The following is a 22,584-nucleotide window of genomic DNA, read 5'->3' on the forward strand; positions in this document are numbered from 1 at the left end:
ACCCCCCTACTTTAAATCATTTCAACATTCTCACTAACATCTCTTCATAGACTTGTTTATGTAGAGAAAAAAAAATAGAAAAAAACAAGCAACTCCATAGGGAATAAGAAAAAAAACAATAGAAGAAAGAAAGAAACAAACTGCCAGTGCAGAGAAAACAATTGGAGAAATAACCAATGTACATAGTACATCAATCGAACAAACAATTAATCTGCGAAGAAAACAACTTGAAGACTGAAACTATCTGTTCAGAAAATAGCAGGAGAAACAATTAATCCTGAGAGAAAATAACAGTCTGTTTAAAAACAATTGGAGAAACAAACGAACAATAAAACAATTTGGAGAAACAATCTGCGTAGTACAGTAATATGAAGAACAAACAACCCTTAGATAAAACAATAGGAGAAACAAACACTCTGTAGAGAAAACAATAGAAGAAACAAACACTCTGTAGAGAAAACAATAGGAGAAACAAACACTCTGTAGAGGAATTAATGGGAAAAACAAACAATCTGTAGAGAAAACAATAGAAGAAACAGACAATCTGTAGAGAAAACAATAGAAGAAACAGACAATCTGTAGAGAAAACAATAGAAGAAACAAACACTCTGTAGAGGAATTAATGGGAAAAACAAACAATCTGTAGAGAAAACAATAGAAGAAACAGTCAATCTGTAGAAAAACCGATCGGAGAAACAAACAAACAATCTGTAGAAAAACAATAGAGAAAAAACAAACAATCCACACACAAAAAAAAAAACAATAGGAAGAAACAAAGAAACTGTAGAGAAAACAATAAAAGAAAAAACAAATATAGAGAACATGGCACATCGTCCAATCATGGAAGGTAGATGTCCATGGTCAAATAAACAGAACAAGTATTCTGGCTGAAAACCATCGCCACTAGAAATATCGACGCGCGGATTTAGGGGAGGCGCGCGCGCGTCCTTCAGTCGACAAAAAAACAACAAAACAAAAAATCAATTGACAAACCCACTAGCAGCCCACCGGAGGTTTACTTCGGCCACGTCAATAGGAGCGCCTCCCCTTACCGAATTTCTGGATCAGCCAGTGATATACGTCAACCCTCACCCTGATAGAAATTGTCTCGATAAAGAATGATGCTTTTAAATTATATAAATCGACCCTGCTTCTGCCTTCGCATCTAGGTGTATGTTCCCTGGACCAGAATAAAATACACGTGGATACGGAATACTAGTATATTTATTCCATGTTGGTTATATCACATTACATCATCATCAACCCACCCATCCCCGTAAAAAAATAGGCGATAGACAATGACGTCATACTAAACTGCGCCGAACGTGGCGGGATTGAGTAAAGGCTACGCACGGAATCAATTAAACAACGACGTGCAGCTCGAAAACAGAAATAGTCGCAATCAATACCGTATTCTCAGAATACAGTGACAAGTGTTGTTCTAATGCTCGTGTACAATGTCGCAATAAGACACCCATGAAATACGCAATTAACCTCACTAGATTGCGTTCAATTACAACCAAATTACAAGGAAATGAAATTCCACTGAAATTTACAATTAAGCCTCGACATGACAGTCACTGATATTATACATTTAATGAATTTCTTTGATAAACTGAGACTCAGCTTGTGCATCACACGCCATTCCAATTACGCGTACCCATGCCGGTTATTGATTACATAGGATTGGACGCAGCCAATTCTTTTTTTTTTTTCTCTATTTTCAACTCGACTGAATCCAGGAGAAATGGAAATATATAGCGAACAAGGCAGGCAATTAGACGAGAACAAAGCACTTATGAATATCATAATATCATCTAAATTAATACATTTTCATTTTTCAGCGAGTACAGTAAACGTACAGCTGGCTGTATGGTCTGTCTGAAAATATCGATTTTATTAGATGCGGTTGGAATTTTTAAACCAGTTTTACATTGATATTCGCAATATAACTGCTACACCGTTGCTGTGTAATCTCCCGCCACTCCGTTCGGCGGCTATATATATATTTCATTGACCCAATTGCCGAAGGGTGGGAGGTGGGGGTAGGCACAGGTCCATAATGCAGTTCACAAATATCGTATGAGGTATATTATTCTATCAAATAAATAATAAATATCTGCGTTTTTTCATTGTTCGTTATCTCAAGTCTGAATTGTAATGTTTACCCCCCTTGCGTTCGCTTCATAATCATTGGGCATGCTATCGAGACGTGACCCTGCAATATACAATTGCCGTTGGGAATCATGTCAAATTTCTGATATATTTTGAAAAAGAAACAGCAAATCGGTGGAATTGGACTGTTCATTTCTTATTCACTCATCAAGATTAGATGCAAGAGATAATTTTGTGACGACTTTCCGAATACAGGGCTGAAAAACAAATCACTCTCCCAGGGGCGAATTGTATACACATGAATCGTACTTGCACCCCCGAAAGACATCATGGTTCGCCCCTTTAATGTAATTATACACTACATGTACTTTATTTTAACAGGAATGAATTTTCGCTGAATTTTCGTTTTGTATGAACAATATTTCACAGATTTTATATGAGTTAAATGTAAAATAAAGAAAAGAAAAGTATTTTCACTGATGCATTCCTTCGTCGAAAATAACTTCCAAGTGAAATTAATGTACATAACAGTGTTGATCACGTGCAACGTAGCGCGGTGGCGGTGAGGGTGAAGGCGAGTTCTCGTACTCAGCGCACGAACTTGAATACAAGTGTTGAAATGCGCCAAGCGCAATGATTGTCCGTTAAATGCTTTAGAGACCTGACAATGAGTTGAAGAGATGTATCTTAGCGTACAGATGTAGTTAATTATTCCCTGCGGGCATTTTATAAACTCGTCGTTCACCGAATACTTTCTTCCATCTCCTTGCTTATCAAAGAACGTCATTTACTGTAATGCGCGTAGAAGATAATTACGCACCGTGGGATTGTTATTCGCTAACAACATCTTCTTTCGATAATGAGGCCAGTTGATGATAATACGGCTGTGTTAATGGTAATTTCTGGTTATTAATAAAGCATACTGATTGCGTTCCTAATTAGATAATGTGTCCCTTCGTTATGTCCTAGGCGTACTTGTCGGATTTTTAAAAGTACTACTCAAGAGTCGTGAACGCTGAGGGCGCCCTGTATCATACCAAATCGTTCGTTCTCAATGTGTATCTTTCATTTACTTAGATTCGTCAGTGCGAGGCAACCGAAGAGTTAATTGTAATGTAGAATTTAGGGAAATGCAATAACATTATTTTTTTTTATAAATGTAAAAGTACACTACATTTCAGAAACTCGTGAAACGTTTTATATAAAATATTTATAACTAAAAATCTATATATATATATATATTGTTATACCAGGGCCTATGGTTATACTAATTGTTTCAAATATTTGTTAGATCTGTGATCCCCGTCAGCCAATTTGTACTAAAGGAAAAGACGACGAAATTTATGGGTAATAAAAACCCATGCTGATCTTAACTGGTCCTCAGCTTTCTGAAATGTATAAGAATGAAATTGCAATAATAAATTGTAAAAGACAAGATGCGATATATTGAAAGTAAGCCTCAAAGACCCGTTGTATTCGTTTTTTTCTTCTAACCTATATCAAGACAGAATAGAATTCTACAACGTTTTGGAAACTATCATAGAGAAGGGGTGAATAAGTACTGAGAAATGAATGTAAACTCACAGTTGATGCTGACATAGAAAGTAATGTACGCAAATAACACTGAATAAACGGAAAAGGGGTGTACATGAATCAAAGTCGATGTTGTTATTATGACTACGTAATTATTTAGTCAGCTACAATATTTGATGATATATGGTGGAAAAATGTTTTCTCGGTAAGATGCGAGGCACATATGACAATTTCTTTTTACTAAAATTATTATTTATTTGTCATTGTGACGCAACGCCATTCAGTTTACTGTATGTATGCAACCATGGAGACGTGTTTCAAAACAACGTCCATCTCCCGGACCTTGCATATGCCTCCCTGTTGCATACGCCTCCCTGTTTAATCGTAATTAAAGCGCGGTGGTCGTCGCGCAGCGCGTGTTCGAATTTCATGTAAATAAATAATGTATTTTACACGCGTTGTATACGTCGCTATGAGTCCCATATCGAACAGGACGCGACACGACGACTGCCGCCCTTTAAAGTCGGTAGATCTCCGCTTTAACACCGTCTACAACTAATAATGATTCCGTATCGTCGCCTACGGCATTCGTGAAGACATAATTATTATTTCCGCCCTTTGCGTGATTAACCTCGACGCCTGCAGCTCTGACTTCTCGTTTCAATGAGCGTTAAGTAACGAGGAATGAATTGATGTCTGCTTTCATGACATTGATATTAGTGACGTCATACTTTAATGCGACTCGTTTCAGAAATACACTCCGCGGCTACCAGCGTGAATGCGGTAGAGAGGACGAAAAAGTGGGATTGGGTGGACTAAATGTAGCTGGCATAGTGAAAAGAGACGGTATTTGTCTCACAAAAAAATATGTGTAGTTGCTATCTTATCACACCTTGGTTCAACAGTCAGCCATCCACCCACCAGACAAACAGATATATGTAACGAGCGGTGCGAAGAACAAAATCAGAGAGGCGAAGAAGTAATTTATTTGTTCCCAAACGCCTACAAAGCCCAAGGATTAGTATGTCCTATTGGAATGTAATATCGTAGAATAATCACTATTTTTATGTCCAGGGTAATGGCATAGACGATATGTATAAATTACTAGTTAAACATTCACACACAGAAATCGAATTTTGTAATTTGATGAACATTTTTGTCACGCAGGATAATTTGATTATTATCATGAACGCACACGGCTGATCCGTGCACGCCATTTAATTACACTGTCAGTAATATGAAGGGAATATTACCAGAGCAATTCTCATGAATGCGAAGCGAATTGTTCCTGTCTATGTTAATGTATGACCGATCTAAAAAAAAAGGAGCCTGACGTCCATTACTTATTTCTTTAAAAATATTTTTCGATAACATTAAACCATGAACTCGTCGTTATGTCTTGTGAGTTGGTTCATTTACGCTATACCTGCATGGGTACGGGTCAAGGGGTATGAATGCAACATATGACGTAATGTCACGGGATGTGTGTGCTTCCCTCAGCGAAAGGGTTAAGAGATTGTCCATTAGAAGCTCGGGGATCTGTTTTGAAAAACAAAATTACGACAGAAATAATTACAATGAAATATTTGTATATGACCCCCCCCCCACACACACACACACAGGAAAGAACACAAATTACACTGATATCACTGTGTTCTAGCTTAAAACTAAGGGAATAGGAAATTACACAGTACAATATGTAGTTTTGTCTCGACGTAGAAATTCCAGTGACCATTCCCTAACTTTGTTGCGTAAACACAACGAGAGATCATGTTAGATAATATTACATTATTATTTTCACATGGAATATGCCGGCGTGAATGCTTCTCCGAGTATTGAATGTTCAGTTCTCAAGTTTCGGGGGCAAATCTTTACGAAATTACACACAAATAATGTCCCGGTAATCGGTTCAATAAATTGTGAAATGAAGATGAAAAAAAAGATGTCCCCTGTACAACAAGAAAACATTACCTAGAATACAATACAACATATTAAATGAAAAGAAGTTTGCTAGTGCTTACTGAATTTTGACATGAACATTATATTTTCCTTAGAAGTAAATATGTCAAGATTAATAAGAAATAAGTCAAGTACATTTTTTTATTTATTTTATGATCTTTAGTAGCTCCTTAAGTAACAAGTACTTATATTACAAAGCAAAACTCCCGTGCCAGTACAAAGGGATTTTGCTGTTGACACGTGATGTCATGGTGTGTATGTATGTCTGTTTACGTCAAGTACCATAATCAGATTTCAATGAAGCTTCGTACATAGCTGTATTAGTCACTATGCCGTTGTGTTAAATGATAATCTTAAGTTATTTTGAATAAATTTTAAATATTTCCTTGTTCTACTTGCCTGCCCCCAAACCCTCATTCCTCAGAACACATGGGTTCTTTCTAAGCTTTCTTTTATTTCTTTTAATTTTAGTATAAGTATTAGTCTCTAATTTTGCTGCTGTACGCGTTGAGCGAACTCATACACCGGATGTAGAGAGATCGTTGAACAAATGGTAAGTTGGGTATAATGCAACTGATTGAATTAACCTTTGAACTCTGACCTTTGAACAACGTCGAGTTCGCTCATTATATTTAGATTGCTTTCATGTTTCGTTAAATTTATTCATATTAAATCTATATTACTAATTGTATATCATGTCTATATGTCAATATGTCATTAGTAAGTGTCACATTCGTAGCTCGCTGATTCAAATGTTGTTGCGAATATCTGTGTTGGACCATGGAGGTTTTTTTACCTCCATGGTTGGACAGACCATGTATTGCTAAGAGAATACGGATGTGTTTTTGTTGCTCAGATCGTCTGTACATTGATTATTATCGAAATCTAACACCTGTCCAGTGTAATGTTTATGTTTTGTATTTAAATTATTTACTTTTCAATCACTCTCTGAGCAAGACAGAAGATATGCAAAACAATGAACGAGCTTGAATTTCCACTCAGGTCAATGCCTTGGTTAAAGCGCCACCATCGTTGCGTCGCGTCGTGTTCAGTATGGGTCCCACACGACATAGTATACAACGCTATTAAATTATATTGTTCATTTAGGCGAAATTTAAACTTATTCTGAACAATGCTTTAATTAAGTATTTGTTCCTGATATTAATAGGATCGCTTAAAAGCAAAACAATTATCTCATGCAGTTCATCCAGCAATCAGCACTGATGTGACGCTGGTGGTGCATGTCATGCAGGCAGAGGTGTGAACCGGAGATCAAATTAGTTTGGTGTCGTCGTAGTCGAGTTCAGGGGAGAAACAATATTAGACATGATATCCACACCAGTGACTCTCAATTCGATATCAACCACGTTTCTGAATGTACCACTCGTATATAAACGGAAATATCTATTCGCTACTGACCTGTATTATAAATTGTTTAAAATTGATACAGAATTTGGTCCCCTGGGGATTCCGTTAATAAAAAAGGCGGTTTGGTGTCATACAGTTAGGGTGAGGGATATTAACCTTTCGTGTGTTGCCCATCTATCAATTAGTTTGTGAGATGCCGAAAATGCTTCTCAACATTTGGGACTACTGTTATCAGTGCCATGAAGATGGCGTCTGTTTATAAGTGGCGATTCTGCGCCTGTATATTTTTTAACAGTTTAACTTGCACAACTAAGAAATTAGCCAATCACAAGTTGTGTCGTATTTCCGCATTACATGTGCTGTGAAGAGAGGGACAATTTGTGCTCAGTAATATAATATGAATTTAACATCAGTTTATACGTAAACCACAAAGAAAAACATCTTCTTTCTTAACATGAGATCGTTTTATATTAACGTATCCAACATATAATGATCGGCTCATCCAAAATTCAGTGCTCAAACTGTAGATTTATTTATGGCGAAGGAAACATTGCTAAAAGGCTGTAAAATTCATCAAATATGTCTTTTCTCAATAGTGTAAATTATGGTTCTTATAAAAGTATCACGACCACCCTTTCAACACACACACCCTCATATCACTCGTTGGACGACAGGTGTACCACGACGCAGTGGAGTAATTAAGCAACGAACACGTCGTTGATTGACGCCAATTACGACAGTAGATGAAAACTAAATTAAGCCACAGCGGATTTCATTAAAGTTGTTCCCGTGGCAGAAGTAATTATCCGCTGATGAAAGCTGACAGGAATGTGGAATTCCGCGTAACGCGGAGCTTAAAATGAATTTATATACAACATGCATATAAGTAAGTAAGTTTTGAAAACTAGAGACTTTTTTTTTTGTCGATGATGATGCATTCCAGTGTGCAACGGTGCGCAGTCACACGCACTCAGAACTGTGAGGATGTGACGGAATGGCTGGTTTGCGTGCGGGAGGACTGTTTGAGAAATGGGAGTGGTATAGTTCGCGTGATAGTACCTTAACATAAGCTCGAACGTTCTTTTTAACTATGACGCAATGACAAATGTATTATAAGGTATGTGTTTTGCCGAAAAGTCATTTTAACAATAAAGGCGCATTACGGAATTTCCACAAATATTTTCTATTATTTCTTTAATTTTAATTCACTTCATCTGGTTTTCCACCTTAAACCATCTGAAACAAAGATACAAATTCCGTACGCTCGGGCACCAGGGAACCAGCTATTCGAAACTGTGGTGAGGAGAAATTAATAGCGCCCTCGGTGTCAATTAACACACTTGACGCTTCTATCTTGAGACACACTGTATTCCGTTAAAATGGCGAACAACCCGAATTTCAACTGGAAGCCGTTTTCTGTTATTGAAAATGTCGAATAGTTAAATGTGTGTGTAGAAACGTATGACGCCGGGGGTATATTGAGAGTAAATAAACACATCATTGTGTTAAAATGAGTAATGTTGTTTAAGTAATCAACCTTGTCAGAGCTCGATTAAGATGGACGACGTGAGCCTATATTGATACCTGAATAGGCCTTTATTGAATCGTGACTGGAATGCGATGAAAAATTGACAAGAACATGAGTTGGTATTAAATAAGGTCGCGTATGTATGAGCGATGGTGCACACATTTCGTGTAGTTCCGTCTGAGCCAAGTTCAAGTCGCTGTCGTGAGTATTTATAACCGCCATGTTGCGTGCGTGCGTGATGTCTTGAAGTGCGTGTCTTCGTTTGGGTCCGACTTACGTACAAGCCATTACTAGTCAGCTAGTCCCTAAGTTTAGCCCGTTACTGACCATCATGGTCTGTCTCAGTTAGTCTCTGAGTAAATACAACACAAATACAAAAATACCCCGCATATTGGTAAAACATAGACAAGTTCTATGAAATTCAGGCCCGTATCCTTCTCCCCCCTCACTCCCTTTTTAGATCGTTCACCCCTCTCTGTTGGTGTATTTCAACCAATCCGTTTTTTTACGCAAGTGTTTTAGAACATTTAGACGAACATTCGAATCCACTTTTCAACATCCAAATTATGATAGGCCAAATTAAGTCAATATTTACATTCAACGGAATTCCATCTGCATGTACTGAATCGCAATAAATGTGGGCTTTTACGAGAAGAGTAGATCTGAATGCCGCCATCATTTGAAACAGTAATTCTCACCCAACCTCTAGAAAACATATATGTCATCTCTCCCATCAATATGGTATCATTCATAGTAAAACGATGTGTGTGCGCAGACTGTCGTCTGTTTGTTTAACCGCTGATTTTTACTTACTCGTCATTGTCAAAATAGTTATAAACACTCCATATTCCATTAGTGTTGAAATTAACTTGTAAATATTTGACAACCATTATCAAAATCCGGTTTCCCATCGTTCACGTGTAGCAATTATTTGCGCCTGCGCAGTAGCGTTGGTGTTCGTATAATACACCTTTCGAATAATTCGCGCCCTCTAACGACGAAGGGCGTCTGTGATGTAAACATGGCGGAGACGGATGTAAACAATGCCGTCTCAAATCTGTTTGTTTGTGTAGTTGTTCGTCATTTAAAATACAGTAAATCTATAAAACAAGAAAGAAAATGTCAATGTTAACGGCGTCCCTTACGTGGATGTAACAGAAACTTCTAGGAATGGGTTGTTGTGATAAAAGTACAGGGATGAAAAGCGATTTTTTTTATTTTCTCTATCCTATTATATTTCATTATGTTTCAGATGCAACGCAATGAATATTGTCATTTATATATTTAAACTGAAATACGACGTTCATAAAAATAAACTAACAAACGTTTAATATTAGTACAACCACAAAGTGATTTCCGCTAAAAAAAATTAAAATATAATTTTTTTAACGTACAAAAAATCGAAGGTCGTTACATGTTTTTTTTTTTTTTCCCAATATGGCGGGTGCGCGCTATTAAAAACTACAGGTGTAGGTTGATACAGTGCTTCTCATGGTTGACGTGTCTCCCGTCAGTTATAACACGAGACCACCTTTGTTTATTTTACTTAATAGAATAGAGTGGGTTTGTTGGATTTATTTGTAGACATAGGAAATGGACTTGTAAACATTTCAACTAATATCAATCATGAAGCGATATCATCCAACACTCGGATGACCATCAACTTTGCCATTCTATTCGTCGACAATATCGTCTACCAGATCTTCCCGCCAAAGTATAGTTCACGACCGGTCACCGCGGTGGCGGAGTTCTAGTACTAGACGATGATTGTGTTTACATCCGGCTAAATGGGGAAGTGATGATTTGAAAGTCGCAGATCAGTTCAAAGAAACAGTAAAAGTTACTTTGCGTTTTTAAACAATGCTTATTTTTTTACAAGTTTGTTATGTGATCGAAGACATCCGTTTGTCTGCTATGACTTCTCAACCATATCCGTTCTTGCGTGTTGTTTTTATTCCACCGGAAATGTATCCATGATTTAAGGGGTCGTCTCCGAATTATGAACAACTTGACCTATCGAACAACAACAACATTAGACATCACTTGCCTAATGAGTACAATAATGCTGACTACATACACGCCAAATGCCATCTCCAACATTATGTTAGAGACATGGCGACACTCAAGAAGAAAAAAAAAAACGCACTCAAAACAGCAAATAATAAAAAATACTAGAAACCCTCGAAATGTATTTTGATAACTTAGTAGATATTCGATTAAAAGTACATACAATACAGTGTCTTATTGATTCTGAGACAGCCATTTAATGTGCAAATAGTAGGTTATTGAACCAAATACCAATTTTAAAATATCATTCGCCGTGATCAAAATAATTTTAATGTTGTCAATAGAAATGGACAGAAATTATCAGTAATAGAGATTTTGAATATTTCAGCAATTATATAATATATTAAATGTTAAGACTAAACATGCATGTCATTGATGATTTGAAACAAAAAAATTGTCATGGGATAAGGTTTTATCAGAATTGATAAAGTTAACATTAATTTTGGTTATAGGAAGTGACAATTAAATCTTGTCAATTCCTTCTCGCTAATGGGAAATTGTACGACACCACCTAACGCAGTATTAAAATGGTTCGTTCAAAATCAAAGATTCTTTTTTACGAGTTTAAATTTATTGATTTCGACGAAGCACTTTGTGACGTTTTAAAATAATTCCGAAAATAGAATGTCTAGTACGAATTACTCCATAATTACTCCATAATTGCAATAATGTCGTTTTAAAAGGTACGTACCTAAAATATGTAATTGTTTATGGTGAATATGTTGAGACTTCCGATAATACAATTATTGTGATTTCCGCTTCAGACGGCGACAGAAGACCATAGGGTTGATTGTAACATGCTTTACGAAGTTTAGACAAAGGACTATGAACATAGTAAATAAAATGTCAGTTTATGTGTTTTATTTCATTTTGATTTATTCTCGGAACACACTTTCCAAGAAACAAAATATAACACATTATAATGCGATGTGCCTTGTCATGGAACTTAATTACAAAGCACTTGTGAAAAACTAAACTTGACCACGTTTGACATACTAGATTTGATACGCTCTATGGTAGTCGTGCAATCTATATAGGCGTTGTCTCTCTGGCCGACGCCCATGAAGAATCATTGTAATCGATACCATGATTCCGTCATCTTCCGAAGAAATTTTCACAGTTACTCTCTTCCTCCAATAGATCAGAGCCCTAGTATAACAATATTGATAGACGTTTAACACAAAATTGTCCGATGTGGGTAAATGAACCGGTTTTTTTAATTATTAGCCTCAATTGTAAATCAATTTAATTTTTTTTTTCAATTTAAAACGACCGCCACTGAACCATGGTTTAACGCTATGTCATTATATCCATTACGCCATTTGCCTTCCTTTTGAATTTATTTGATGGCGCTTAATGGTGTGTGGGATGTGTAATATGTTTTACCCGCGTTCATCCGCGTCCACGCCGTGTTCAATATGGGTCCCATGCCACGGGTACAACGCGTATGTGAAGTTAGAGAGGGAAAGGGGGTATGGTGGATACTCGTCGTCATACATAAATTCGTTTTCGTCGTCACGGGTGTGTTCGTCCTTCAAATACACAATTTTTGGTTCACGACGACTGTAACACATTCATTTACCACGTATATCGTCTTCAGACTGTTTTCTTTCATTTTGATTCTCATATCTAGCAGAACGAATTATTTATTTTTTTACAGAAAATTATCTAAGAATCGTTTGTTTCTGTTATTTGTCAGAAACTACTCCTTTGAATGATTACTTTTCTATCAAATCTGATTAAAAAAAAAAAGAATAGAAAGGTATCCCATCTGAAAAAGTACTTACATCATAGCAATTTGTCAAAAAAGGCGGCAACTAAGATAACAAATGCAATCTCACACATTGTAGTTAAAATTGAATGGAAGATAAAAAGGAGGAAACACACGGATAAGATCTAGAAGTACTTAGAGACAATACATTGCAAGTGACGGAAAGTGCCATGTTCAGATATAAACTCGCGAGTTCTCTCTGATGACGGTGATAATTTATTAAAGAAAAAAAGTAGCATTTGGTAGCCAGAGATACACAGCTAGTGTTAGTCAGCAGACACCTACCGCCATCAATCTAGTCCCCGCGGACCGTCTTAGAGGGTCCTAATTACATCCTCGTTCGCCGTTAAGACAATGAACACAGCCATCAGGTGTCAAACATTTGAAATAGTGGGGTTTGGGGTAACAGAGTGTGACATTTTTTTCTTATCTGTGCATTTTTATTTTTCGTCAATGTGCTAGCATTTTTCCCTTGCAACACTTTGCATGGATGTTTTCTCTCTGTGTCTAGCTTTCAGATTGAAAAAAAAGATTTTCCGGCCACCCCCATGATTACAAATGGTCGACCCTGAACAATGACGCATCGTACTTTGCCCATTCGGTTAAAAGATGACAACTGTGTTTATGTGACTGTGATAATTTTTTTTATTGGAATGTACCAGGAAAAAAATCGTTCTATTTTTTTTTACAAAAACGCAGGTCGGTTCGGGCCTGATTGGTTGATAACACATAAATGCACACATGTGTAAGGTGCCACACGGTCACTATATAGTTGAACGTTCCCTTAAACGGGCTATTTTGATATATAATATTTAAATGATACATATTCCGATTTAATAATAAATCTTTACGCATCCTATAATTAATGTTATCAGAATATTTTTTTACTTCAGTCCGGGTGATTTGTGGATTATTTTGAGACGACCCCTATGTCTTACGTTTGTTGGCAAGTATTAATATCAGACCACCATTAACGTTGGTGTAATTTGTTTTAGATCTAGGGACCAACCCTTGCATATTTCACGCTCTTTAGCCCTCCACCGGTGCTGGAAGTTGATTGTGTTTGTATATCTCGGTTTTTCCACAGTATAGTACACTCTAATTGTAATTGATAGCTGTTGCCGACACTCGACCCCCTTTTCATCCACGCTTTGAAGAACGGGTCGGCGTCCCAATAAAAATAATGGATGAAAAAATCGGGATAATGGTACGAGGGATTTGTATTTCCCCGCTGTTTTCTTTGTTAAACCTACACCAAACAGCTGGCACTTACCACAGTATTAGAATATTTGTTCCTGAACGAGGATTATCCTCAAATGATTGCTGAAATCTCAACTTTCTAAACGTATTAGCACTTGGAGAATGCGCGCTATTTTATGTTAGTTTTAATGTCACTTATTTTCCAGCGGAGATCGACTCCCTAAAATGTCAATATATATATAGATATATCTATTTCACAAAATTAATCGATTGAAATCATGAAATTGATAACATCATGGTGCAATTATGATTTGTTTAAATGTCTCGATGCTGCATGACAGTTTCTGTCTGGATATTGATATCGATCTGACACCGGGAGAAATCTGTCAGCGTGAGAAGCCTTTTTGCGGTTGGTGAAATTCTCGCAATTTTCAGAGGGTCGAATTCCACTACATTTTCCGAGACATTGTGAACAACTGCTAGGAATGTCACGTGATGAACGAATGTTCGTTATTAGCTATCTAGGAGAGTTAAGCCCCCCCCCCCAAATAAACAAAACAAAATCTGTCTATATGGTCCAGAAGCTCAAAGCTATTTTAAAAAACGATGCGGTGATGCGATTTTTGTATTAAGAAAGTCAATCTGCGCATGCGTGAACCGGATATCGCACCACCAACGACAGGTCTTGTTTCAAATAAAAAAAAATACACAGATCTACCGGTAATTGTTGTTCGATCTGGTTACTCTGCACTTTTCCATTCTATTCTCAAAAAAAGCAGCCACACTGTCAACTGACGTGGGTTGCTCAGCCGATCACGAACTTTGGAAATAATGACATACGAAAAAAAAACACGAAACTTTTACGAGTTTGCATGTATAATCAATATAACCCATGATAAAATACAACTGAAAAAGTTAAGAAACAAAATTAAAATCTATTGCTACTGTGAATGAGTGCGCTTGTCTTTGAAGCAAAACAAATCCAGCGAGGATTAATTCGAATTATTTATAGCGGTTAGTCCCATCACGCAAATCATCAGAGGCACGTGACATGGCGGACGTCGGAGTAAGTTATACAGCATGACGTCATCACTAATTCTCGGGCTAGCTTACATAAAAGAAGCAATCATACATCGACAGTCTTCTTTTAAATATAACAGAAAGTAATTTTAAACTTTAAGGTTTCCAATTTTCTCGATTTAATTTTTCCCAATCGTTGTTTCAGCTCTACCGACACATGAATTGATTAAAATGAACGTCACTTCCTACAAGTCAGAAATTCACTGTATTCAGACTGAAGTCTGTTTTTATTTTATTTATACATGATATAAATCCCAATTTGTATAAAGTTTGTATTAACATCGCCCCCTTTCGGTTAATTGTGTAGTTGTCCGTGATGCACGTGAGATCTCGCGTTATTTGAAAATAAATGTCAGTCACTTAGTTCTGAAAGACCTTATTGATTTGGATATAGCGACATTAGTTGTTATTACCATGAGTACAGTTCTATTGTCATAGCCTTTATTAAAGTTAAATAACCACACACACACACACACACACCCATAGTTGAAAAGTACTCGTTTTTTTTTCATTAGACATAATGGCCTCCGATTTCATCAACACAAAACCACACTCGGAAGACATTTTCCACTCACAAAAAGCAACTGGATCGAATATAAATAACATCGTTTCGTTTTTTGTAAAGCTAAATGTACTTTTCTTGTAATTCATTTCAAACGCCTGTTTGCAGCTAGCTTTTGTGTAAATACTGTTTTTTTGTACTCATTAACCGACTAGCTATCTCCAAACTTTGAATCGCCACTTCGGTAATCTGTCTCAAATTGCCAGTCATTGATAAATTGTCAGCAATTTTATGTTATTCCTAAAAGTAGATTTGTATATTTTTTTATTATTATTATTATTATTATTATTATTATTATTATTATTATTATTATTATTATTATTATTATTATTATTATTATTATTATTATTATTATTTTAATTTGATAGATTTTTCAGCCCACGTCATCAGAATTATATGCATCAGAATTAATTATATATTTTATACGCGTGTGTTGTATAATTCGTACGAGACCCACGTCAAACACGACGCGACGATTACGGCGCTTTAAAAATTCGCCCGCATTGTTTTGCGAGCGGGAAAATTAAAACTTGCGCAGTATCGGCTGCCACCGCTGTGATGTTGATGAATAACCAAGATGCTATCATAAAATCACGGTGTTTATTGTGAAAAAGCCCCATTATTGCAATCAGTGCTCAAACCGTTCACTCATTGAGACAATATCCGTTTTCACTATCGACCGCAAAAGCATCCCTAATGGGGGTTTGGTCAGGCTCTACAGCAACAGCGCCAGCCAGAATATATTATTGTGAACATACATTTTCGAAGTAAGATACTTAATTTCGGCAAGCTAAAATTGGCGGGTAGATGATCAATTCTCACCGTTCTGCGCTAGTCAAATTTAGAGGTAATCACTGCACGTCGATAATCAGTTTCGAACCACCCAGCTGATGCTTGATTGGACAATAAAACCACTTAGCAGCTGTTAAAAGATATCGTTTTCAATGTCAATATCAGGAGATGACGTCATGCAGCTGACGTTTCTTCTATCTTAAACTAAATACATTTGTGTTCTGGGTTTCCGCGTGTGTAACTTGCCATTTTAATGTCTTTATTGAAGAATACGCAATATTAATAGGTTCCCATAATGCAATGCGGGTAATTTGAGTTCAGCTTCTGATAGGATGTAAAAAATGTGGCACATTTACGATCATCTCCCGCTCAAATTATTTGCATATAAATCATCCTGTGCAAGATGCCTGTTACAAAACTTCAATGTATTTTGGTAACAAACCACAATGAAAAATAAATAAATAAATAAATAAATAAATAAATAAATAAATAAATAAATAAATAAATAAATAAATAAATAAATAAATAAATAAATAAATAAATAAATAAATAAATGCTTTACACGAATATATAAATAAAAAAAACTATGTATTTCACCATACTACGTAGATAACATACTGCCTCGTTACAGTCGATAAAAATTAGGAAGATTCGTGACGGATCGGAAAATGTGATAATTCCAGTTTGATTGACGACATCACGTTCGTGCACATAGAACCAATTATCGAATCCCGTTCATGGGAAAAGAGACTTTTAGCACGTGGGAGTCACCAGTTCCGCGGCATCGTGTTTCTATATCGAATGGAACATGTTGGACGTAACTGGAAAGTCGTTCATTGGTTTGAAGTTACGACCATACATAGTTTTCGAATCACATGATGACGTCGAAAATTCGACAAATCGCGCCGTGCCACCATGACGTGTGCATATTGTTCGCCCCATCTCTCTCTCTCTGCAGATATTGTATTATACCAGATAACTCGGGAAATTGGTTGGTAATGTACAAGGATGCGACGAGCGTAACAACCTGTAATTTCTATGTCAACAAAAGCTCTGGAAATGTCATCAAACAATTACCATGGCAACAATAATTACTGCCGGTGCCCGGGAAAATATTTACTGGAAACACGCGATTTGCTCTTCCCAGTCTTGGTGTGATATGGTTTGTGCACAAAGGGTACATTTTCTGCCGACAATACACATCCTCGGGGTGCTGCCTTGTGATTACAGCGGTGGAGCGACGTGTACAAAATCCGTCCCAAATTATGTCTATATTTTTTAAATAATCGCAAGGTTTTCTACACGCATGGCAATTACGGCATATTAGGTGAGAAGAGCGGCCCATAATTACGTACACTGTGTAAACGACAAAGGTTACATCTCCTTCGTGAGAGCCCCGTAATTTGACAGCTATTATCTGTGTAAAGGTGTCATTACTATCCATGCGTCATTGTTGTATCTCATCTCCATTTTCCATAACTAAATTGATCGATAATTTTAGAGTAATTTTGTGGAAATCTCGCATGTCCAACCTAATCAAAACACGGTCTGTTGGAATCACAGCTCAGACTGCTGTTTCACAAATAAAAGACCCTTCGGCAAGAAGTGTTATTTTGCAAATTTTCTATATTTATTTATAACAAAAACGTTCTTTTACTTCTTACTTGATTTCACCTAAGAATTTTGCAAGTTCGAATATTTTTAAAAAAGGTGGGAAGATGAGAGGGAGAAAGGGAGAGAAGAAGGTTGGCAATGCAAATGATAATAGTTCATTGAAAACGTGACTGACAAGATTTTAATACCAAAGTACGGAAACTATTATATTTCAGACGTAGACGCCTATTTCTCTGTAAATTGGGATCCCAGTTTTCAATTCTATGACCACCATCGCCGTCAGACATTGGCCAAGGAGCAAGGCAAATACATATCCAAATTAATTGTAATGAAAAGCCTATATTTTGACGGGTGTACCCCGGGGGCACTGTTTGCTTTCGTCGCCGGTTCTTGGCATTAATTGTAAATTGTGCATATCTTGCAAAAGCCTAAACCAACACAGGGTTCGTAACGGTAAAGTGACACAGCGTTCATTAGTGGGGAATTGCGAAGATATTGAATAAAAGTACGAATTCATCTTTTTGGTTGGTTGGAAAAAGCGTCTACTGACAAACCTATCCAGAAATGTCAATAAGTTTTCACAATCGTCATTATAATCGAGCCCAAGGCTACTCCACGCTCTCCTCTATTGAACAAATCATGCAAAACTATAGTACTGTACCGCTTTGTAGAAATCAGAATGAGTTAGAACAGTGCGGGCATTGGTGTACGACGTGCAGCAATTTGGACGTTGGAACCACTGTCAACATAGTAGGGAGATCAAACACTTGTGGCTTTTTCATAGAAAGCTGGGACTTTTTCCGAATACATGCGTGTATATGGATGATTGAATTTGAAACGTGACGTCGCGATGGTATTAAAAAATAAAAATAAATCATTAAATCAAAAATCGCATCAGAAGAAGATTTTTAATCTCGGATCGTCTTCTCTGGCATGCTGCGGTGATACATAACACTTACTGACACGTAATATAATAATTATTGGAACGTATTGTGATACTCACTGGCACGTAATAAAATAGTTACTGATACATATCAGAACAGTTACTAGAACGTAACATAACAGTTACAGACCCGTAACATAACAGTTCCCTGACATGTAACATAACCGTTTCAGGAACGTAACATGATATTTACAGACACATACTAACATATATAGTTACAGACAAGTAAAAAAATGTTACTGTAACCAACGTAACAATTAAAGAATGTAACTTAACAGTTACTGATACGTAACATAAAAGTTATAGCTGATTTGCATCTGTTACTGGTACGTCAGTCTTTAATTCAAAATACTCCAAAAGTAGAAAAACTCATTTTCGTGATTACGGCTAAATATCTAATCCTCTCTTCATTCAATAATTCGTGTTAGAAAACTTGTTTCCCCCAAAATGTATGAAGCCATTCACTGATAGACGACTACGGGCGTATCCGGTACAAAGCAGTACATGACGGTTTTGTTACAGGAATTTAGCACTGTACTCTGGGATAGCCATTCAAGAATCAGCTCATATTATTCCATCTGACCAATCAAATCAGCGATTGAATGAGTACGTCGAGTGTTTGTTGTTTGTTTACTCCACAATACAATTAATTGCTTTTTAATAAATACACTGGAAACATAAAATTAATACAGCGACTGTATTTACGGTAGATGACACAAACTGCACATGAGTCGAGCCGCTCATGAAAACACTAATAACTTTCCAAATTATGTTATTATTAAAAACTGTCTTAATTGATTAGGTTGTCGAGTCGTCGGCTGCGCATCGCAATTAATTGGAGGAAAGCTAGTACACACACAATATTATTATTACAACTCGTGGTTTTGTCATTATTATATTTATAATGAGAAATGGACAACGTTATGGAGAGTAATAAATCACCCACGGTTCTTTGCATAACAACCGCGCTGTTTTTTAATGAATCCGATCCCATATTACTGTTGCTTGGGTTTGACGATACCAGTAATTTCGACTGCGCACATCAACTGCGCTTTGTGTAGCAGTTGTTATGTTTTCGTTATTTTTATTACACCACAATTACTAGTTGGAATTTTGAAAAATGCTTGCAATGTGTATCGTGGAAGGGACAGGGGTGGCTGGGTGGGTTTGTGTGTAGTAGGAGTGGAGGTGACGAATCAATGCATGTCCATTCTGTAACGAGGTGTACAATGATAAATTACGACCCCATTCTGATAAAAAAAACTAATTAAATCCGCCCTCCATGACAAAATTAATATCAACACAACTATTTTATCATGAAATCAAAAACGGGAATTTTCCCGTCCATATTGTTGGCGCAGGAACCGTTTAATAGATATATTTATTAATTTTAGCCGTGATTAATGTTTAAACGGATACTGCAACTTTCATTTCCATCTGTCCTGTGGGCGGGAGTGTATTTTACTTTGAGTGAAATGTCGGCAAATTCGTGGAAAAAAAACGCGGCCGTGCTGTTAAGCGGAAACATTCATAGTCATTTCCGTGTGCACACGAAAACGCTTCTATAAAAAAAATAGTCCCTGCAAACCTGTTGTTATGTGTGAATAAACACGAAATTTCGCACACTCTATTTTTTTGTGTTGGGATTATTACTGACAAACTGGTCACAGTGTGGGTAAAAACTGTTTTTTTGTTGTCTGTTACCGCGGAGAAGCTCGGGTGAGACACCCGCGGCCTCTCTAGAAAGGTTGTCATCCTTCCTCGATGCCGTGTCACCAAATACAAAAAATAAAGAATCGCAATCCGATCACAAACAGCTGGAACTTTCTGCTAAGAGCTTAAAATGTTTGAAAAGCTCAAATACAATGAACAAGAAGTGCTCTCTTGTCTCTGCTTACTCCATCACTCGGTGGGCTTTTACGGTTGCCCCTGACAACACACGTGAAGTACATTGCATCTCTTATTAAAAGCCAATTTTACCGTATGGTTTTTAATGTATTGTGATTTCAACATGTCATTAAGCAATGATGTATTAAGTTATAACCTCGATGTAAACCAACCACCTTCCGATGTGTAATTAGGGGATTTGCTCTGCCTCCGCATCATTCAGGCGATCTTTAGATTCACGTTTAAACCCCGATTACAAATAAGAAAGGTTACTTGTTGTAAGGGCAAATTAGCTGTTATTGCGGGTTAGGAATAGGTGTTGTGTTAAGTGTCGTCCATCGCCCCGATAATTACAGAATGTGACGGGCGTACGTTTTATTGGCAGTTGATAAAAGGATCACATTTTCCGAGGGGTGGGGGCTTGAAATTACGTAAGACGACGTAACACAGAGTAGGAAGTAAGAGCGTCATGAGAATAGATGTAGGTTTCAGTTCCGTACAAATAGTTACGACACGTTACGCGAGCACCAAACGATGAAGTGACATTTTGAGTTGAAAACCTGAAAACCCCGATTTTAATAACATCGCACAATGAGTGATACCGATAGTTCAGTATAGGGGTCACTTTAACAATTTGTCCAACTACAACTTAAATTGTAAATCGATCTCAATTTTTCAATTCAACGCATTGTTCATAAACAGTCGGCCGTTATCATGATGTTAGCCGCTCCACTACGCGCAATAAAGTCGTCATGTGCTGATTACCCCGGATGTAGCAACAGTTGCTACGTTGTCGGATTCAACATGGTGACGCAGAGACACAGGAATTTGCACAGTACCAATCTATTAATTTATCAAAACATCGTCTCATTGCCGAGAGCACCATGACAAGACCGACAATATTAGCCTGTAATTTATGTGTGCACGCAATGTGTGATCCAGTGGGATTGTATGTAATCTCCGCTCTCTGCCGGCGATCGCCGGTTATTAATTACCCCACTTATTTGTGTAATCTGTGTTCTCGAGTCGTTTAGACAGATGTAGTTAAAACTGAAGTCCGGCCAATATTTCAGCTGTCTCCAACACTGCACTACCGTAACGATACAGTACGATACACTAGACTAGATTAGACTAGGCTAGGCTAGACTAACGACACACTACGATACACTGCGATACACTAGACTAGACTAGATTAGACTAGACTAACGATACACTACGATACACTAGACTAACGATACACTACGATACACTAGACTGGACTAGACTAGACTAACGACACACTACGATACACTGCGATGCACTAGACTAGACTAACGATACACTAGACTAGACTAGACTAACGATACACTACGATACACTGGACTAACGATACACTACGATACACTAGACTAGATTAACGATACACTACGATATACTAGACTAGACTGGACTAGACTAGACTAACGACACACTACGATACACTGCGATACACTAGACTAGACTGGACTAGACTAGACTAGACTAGACTAGACTAGACTAGACTAGACTAGACTAGACTAGACTACACTACACTACACTACACTACACTACACTACACTGCACTGCACTGCACTGCACTGCACTACACTACACTACACTGCACTACACTACACTACACTACACTACACTACACTACACTATACTACACTAAATAGGGTAGGGTTTTAAAAGACTGACAGAAAGGATACTTTTAGAATACTGATTGACAGCTGCTAACGAGTCGAGCACGGGCACATAACAACTCAAACGTGTTTTGGAGTGTGTAAGACCTCGTTGTTTTAGATGTTCCCTCTGAACAAAACACATCAAATGCAGGAAAACTTATTATCGTGGGATATGCATACGTTTTCCTGCTATATTATCATAATACTACATTATCACATATTTCGTGTATAAATGAAATAAACATGGACAGAATAATTCCATTTTGAAAAAATAAAGTGTTTCGAACGGAAGGAAACGACATCGTATTTTTATGTTGTTTTCCCAGAAGTCCGCATTCATCGAAAAAGAGGGTAATTGTAATTTATTTAAAAATTAGTGGACAGGCGAACGAGGATGTCGTTACCGGCCGCATCCGATCAACGATTCTTACTACTCATCGCAGGTTGTGATCGTGTTGTTTTCGCTGCTTTTCAAATGATTAC

The sequence above is a fragment of the Saccoglossus kowalevskii genome, chromosome 17, assembly GCF_978046115.1.
Source record: "Saccoglossus kowalevskii chromosome 17, keSacKowa6.1, whole genome shotgun sequence".
Lineage (NCBI taxonomy): Eukaryota > Metazoa > Hemichordata > Enteropneusta > Harrimaniidae > Saccoglossus > Saccoglossus kowalevskii.